General features: G+C 47.0%; 1 long non-coding RNA gene across 1 annotated transcript; it reads left to right on the forward strand.

The window, feature by feature from the left end:
- The first annotated feature begins 514 nt into the window (after window positions 1–514).
- Window positions 515–3,921, forward strand: LOC125522112 (uncharacterized). The gene is made up of 2 exons (XR_007289633.2): window positions 515–2,586; window positions 2,935–3,921. It is a non-coding gene; the product is annotated as an uncharacterized LOC125522112 (long non-coding RNA).
- The last annotated feature ends 1,946 nt before the right edge of the window (window positions 3,922–5,867 follow it).

The raw sequence follows: 5,867 nt of genomic DNA on the forward strand, positions 1-5,867 counted from the left end.
AGCGATGACGGCACACGAACTGCCGGTACATTTTAGGGCGCATTATCTGCCCGAACAACCAAACCACGGCCTACAATCTGCCGGGACCGGCCGCGAGACTAAAAATTATTGGGGCCTAAGCACGGTGGGAAAGCGCGCGAGTGACCAAATTTTGGCCCAAAACAAACGCGTACGCGCCAGCCCTCCACCAGATAGCAGCGCCCCCAGAAAAAGCCAGATAGCAGCGCCGCCCCCAAATCGACGCCCAAATCCTTCGTCCGCTCCACCAGATCGCCGCCACCGCCGCCGCCGCTGCCCCCCACCAGACCACCGCCGCCGCCGCCCTCAGCCATCCCCACCGCCGTCGCCGCCCCCAGCCATCCCACCGCCGCCGACCTCCCTCCATCCCGAGCAGTACCGCCGTCGCCCTGCATGCCGAGCACCCAAGTGACCGCAGCCGCCAATCACTCCAGGTCGGGGCCGTCGGCCGCCCTCCACCCAGACCATTGCCGTCGTCGGCAACGGAAAGCGCAAGAGGAAGCAGTGCCTTCCCAAGGGTCCACCATGGCATCGTGCTCCTCTTCTCCGCGGCCGTTCACGCTGGCGAGCATGGGGGGCTCCCGACCACGCCCTCCTCCCCGATGGCGGCGAGCACGGTGCCTCTCCACTTAGATCCGTGCCGGTGGAAACCCGATGCAGGTGAGATTTTCCTTGCCAATGTAGTGAATCTCTCTTTCTGCTCGATGAGAACTGACGGTGGGTATTGTCCAGTTGTAAGTACGAAGCCAGATTTCCCCTCCCTCCTACATCCCCCATCCACCGAGTTAGTAATTCTTCCGTATTGCTGTTTTTTTCTTTTGCTGCCAAATTGATGGAGGTGCTATTAGTGAAAGGATTGGAGACTGGTTCTAGCAGTGGTAGATTTTTCGAGAATTTCCTAGTGCTCGTGATTTGCAAAGGGTTTCAGCCAAGTTAGTGTACGTGTACCCTCCTATGATTAGTAAAATTTCGTGTGTCTGTATCCACCCTTTTTAGGTACATGGATCCATCTTTTTTTACTCAGGTTCAGACATTGCACAACTGAAGACATTTGTTATATAGCTCGAGAAAGTTTACTCACTATGGCTAACTGTTATTCCAGGATAATATGCAATGTTAAGTGCAATTATTTTCCTCATGCTACCACAATTTTTGCCAACATTAATTTTTCAGCTGCTTGATAGAATCATGGAAGGAACATACAGTGCAGTACGAGACGAGGGATGGTCTGATGATGTTGTCGAGATGAGTATGGTGCTCATACTGTTATCATTTTGTATTCAGAATCTTTGATGTTAAATGGTGGGGTGTTAAATGTAGCCCTCGATAAAAAATGGAGATTATACTACCATAGTTAGCTCCACTGTAGAAAGTAACATAACCAGCCTGAAGTATGTGTATATCTATTACTCTTTAATAGTACATGAGCTTTTGAACCTAGGAAGTCATTGCCTCAGAGTTATGCCTGCTTAGATTAATGGTTGCTATGCTAACAAGATACAGTGAAAATTAACTTTGTTTCAAATACAGTGAGTATATGACCTTATAATTGTTTATGATTAGAATTAGCAAGGTCCCTTTACCCTCTTAATGTGTTTACACTTCCTCTAATGAAATAATATGCTGTCTATGAACCTTAACAATCGTCATCTCAGCTAAACATAAAAGGAAGAAGGCCCACCAGATTTGTTCGTAGTGCACATTGTTTTTTCTACAAAATATTGGAGTATCTGGATCACAAATCTGACCTGTAAAAATGTTCAAACTTATCGATATTTTATTCTTGAAATTTTAAAGACAATGAATGCAATTTTTTAACTTAACCTGGCTTCCTGTTTTTTGTCCTGTGAATAAAAACAAAGCTTCACTACAAGCCGATTTTCTGGTGAATGAATTAAACTCAAGGTCTCTAGCAAAGGAATCAAGTTTTTCACCTTTTGTTGGAACTTGTGATTTTGAACATCATTTTATTTATTGCCAAGGATCACCGTGACACCTATGGTTGTATGCTCTTCTCATATCTTTATTATTTTCAAGATTACTATATAGTACATGAACTACCCTGTTTCATTGGTTCAGTTTATCGTCATTCATGTTAGGATTTTCTCTTGGCTTCCTGGTTCTTCTTTTCTTTGGCGAACTTGAACAACTCTATTAATGTGTCAAAACATAAAGTCTTCCTGTACAAGGCTACATATGTGTAATCAGGTATGCTATATATCACCTTTCATTCTTTTCCAAACGTTCTGCTGTATGACTTCTTTTAAGAACAAATTATTCAACTCAGTGGACCTTGAATAGTTGAATGTCTGATATAACTTCACAATTACCTTTCTTACTCTGGTTATATTTTTCCATTTGTACCACAGTAAGGCACCTCACTTTCTGATTTCTGAGTCAAATGCTTTACCTGATGTCGGGTTCTCTCTTCAGACATACATGAAACAGTTCTTCACAAGATCATGATTGTATACATATAAAAAAAATCTTCTCATATCTTATTTGGCCCCTCTACAGCGTATGTAAAAAGTTGTCGGTGGTCCGCCACGCCTCTGCCTGCTAGTACTGGTAAATTCTTACTAGGCAACTAGATGTGCTTAATTTGTGTGTCTTGTCTAGTTCTTCCACTCTAACAAGGCCAATACATAACGTTGTTGTAAGATGAAAGTCCGGACATTATTTAGCTTTTAAACTTACAGTATACTGCTCCTACAGTGTTGTGAGATTGAAGGTCCAAGATACTACACTTCAATACAGATCTTTATCATTATTTGAGAAGTAAACTTTTAATCGGCAGTAGAGTTGTATGTAGTAAACTCTGGAATTTCTTGATTAATTTTCTGTATCTATGACTGCAATGGTTACAGATTGATCTTTACTTGCAATCTAATTTGCATGTTTGTGTGTGTTCTTCAGGAATCATGATACTACTTTGTGATCTGATTGGTGAAAGGGTATTTTGTACGGTTCTCTCATATCCGACTTGTCTTTTTCTCTCTATATAAAGTAGCATTGAAAATGTTCTTTTATTTCCTCTGACCTCTCAGAAGCTCACACCTGAATATCATGATATATGCCTTTAAGAAAACTCTGTATGTTCTTTTGAGTTAAACCAAACACCAAACATTTTAGTTTCTATACTTCTGTCAGTTAATGCTGGAAAAATGTTTGAATTTTTTTTGTTGTACTAGTTGCCTTTGTGTGCTCATACAAAAATACTAGATCCTATGATGTCAAAAATTCATACAGGTTGTGGATGACCCTTCTTTTTTCTCGAACGTTGTTCCTATTGTCTTATGTGCAGTTTTTTCAAACAGAGTTTGATGAGTCTTCACTATCAGGAAACTAAACTTAATATTAGAGGCAATCACACCATGCCATTACGGGTTTAATTATTTGTCCAGACCTGAAACTGTTGTCATGCTTTCCAGGAAGGGCAACTAGATGTGCTTAATTCATGTGCCCGGGCTTGAAACCGCGGACATTTTTTAGCTTTTTATTAAATAGAATATTCACTCGATGCCTTGAAGGGAAATTTGTTGAGAAAATGTTGGGCGGTGCATCTTTGTAGATTTTGAGTATCGTAATAAATGTAATGGATATAATGTTTTCTAATACATGACTTGTGATTTGATGTCTTCCTGTCCAGGTTGAAAATGTTCCTGTAAGATTCGTTAAGACGCCTTGCCGTAACCATATGCTCTGAGCTCACACAGAAGAACTTACAGGCTTTACTCTTTGTGTTTGTTACATCTTGTACTGTCGGATGTCTAGAGACTAAAGATGCTAAATTATGAGGGAAGTCTTCATGTGTAATCAATGAATTGAAAACATTGTAAAATGTTTGATGATCAGAATTTATAATATATATGCGATGTGCATCTGCATAATCTTTTTGCTTTATTTGAATGGATGTCATCTTTTAAATTGGGGTGTGTATGTAAATGTGAAATAAATGTAATACTAGAGTCTAATAGCCTTATTAATTGGGATACTTGGCACCCCTGGCCCATCATTTGCCGGGAAAGCTAATGATTGCTGGCAAAAAATATCTGCAGGGAGAACAGGAACTGCCGGGAGAAGTTTGAGCATGATGGCATATAAACTGCCGGCACATCCCTATCTGCCGGGAATTATAATCCTCGGCAGCTGTTCTCGTGGCAGTTCTATCTGTCGGGAGAAAAACATTCCCGGCAGTTTGACTGCCCCTGTAAGTGCCTTGTCCCGGCAGTTTGACTGCCCTTACATCTGTGTTGTGGTGTAGTGGATCCTGAGGGCCACGAAGCAGCCGCCGATAGTGCATGCGCGAGTGGTTGCTCCTCTTCATGTTTTCTCTTGTTTTTTGTATACTTCTACTGAATTGTCTTCAACTCGTGCGAATCAGGGCACCGCTCTTTCTTGAGCGGTCGACCTCCGCCTCCATCGCCGAAGGGCCGGAGGGCTCTACCAACACCCGCCGTGTGGACCTGCGCGCCGAGCACTAGGCGGCGACGGAGTGGAACGTGCGGGAAGCGCGCGAGGAGAAGGAGATGGCGGATCAGGCGAAGGCGGAGCTGCCAGGGCAGCGCAGGAGGAGGCCGACGCGGCGGCTAGGGCCCTGGACGACGCCTTAGCAAAGGCCGAGACGGAGGAGGTGGCCAAGACCCAGGTGGACGCGGCCGTCGGGGCGCAAGTGGGGGCGGCCACAGATGGCCAGGCCCCACTGCTGATCATTCCGCTGCGCTCCATGCCGCCAGCGACGGAGGTCTTGGCGCTGACTGGAGGGACCAGCATCGACCAGTTGGACATGGAGAGAGAGGGGGAGACGCCATCGTCCCAGGGCCACAGGCGCCCCAGCAGATGCCGGCTACCTAAGCCCAATACAGTCGGCCCAACGCGCCGCTAGTGTCTCAAGGCGATGGCGAGCTGGTGGTGGGGGCGAGTTCCGTCGTTCGGACCCCGACACGCCGGCACGCAGCAAAGGCGAACTCGGCTCCGCGGCCCCAAGATATTGGAGCCTCGAGCTTGTCGGTTCCCGACGCCGAAGCCACCAGCTCCGTGCCGACGGAGTGGTTGCATGGGGGCAGGACGGGCACCCTGATCAAGGCGGCGCAGGACGTCCAGGACGACTTCAGCGCCGAAGCCGCCACCCTTCAGCAATGTATGAAGGCGTTCGTGAAGACGCGGGCCAGCGTTCGGGTATGTAACTTGCTTCTTGCTTATGATTTTTGGGATCTTCGGCGGGGGCACGCAATGCACCCGCTGGATGTAGCCCCCGAGTTCTAGTCTGACTGTTGAGCAGTCGGGTGGGAACTTCTTAGTGGGCTCTGAGCTCTGACTCCCCTTTCTTTCTGTTGCTTCATTGTAGGACTACCACAATGTCCGTGCAGCATTCTTCAACACCCAGACCAAGGAGCTGGACAAGCGGACCGCGGACCTGGTTGAGAGCCGGAGTAAGCACTTCACCCTCTTGCTTCTCGCGGGGGCGCGACAATGCACCCGCTGGGTGTACTCCCCGAGATTTGGGCTGACTGCCAAGCAGTCGTGCCGGATCTTCCGGCAACCACCTTTTCTTGCTTCTTTGTTGAATTGTTCAATCCATCGCGGGGGTGGGTCAGCGCACCCGCGGGGTGTAGTCCCCGAGATTCGGGTCGACTATTGAGCAGTCGGGCCGCATCTTTCCGGCGTTTGCTTGTCGTTGTTGATCATTGATTGTTTTTCTTTCTTTGCCTTCGTAGGCGCCAATGCCACCTTGCAGTAGTGGCTCGGCGAGGCTTAATCCGCGCTATGCGCCAAGGAGGCGGCATGCCTTGAGGCGGAGGAGGAGCGTGACTGCCTGGCCAAGCAGCTCGCTGACCAGGCGGACACCC

Source organism: Triticum urartu, chromosome 7A, assembly GCF_056163025.1.
Source record: "Triticum urartu cultivar PI428250 chromosome 7A, HENAU_Tu73, whole genome shotgun sequence".
Lineage (NCBI taxonomy): Eukaryota > Viridiplantae > Streptophyta > Magnoliopsida > Poales > Poaceae > Triticum > Triticum urartu.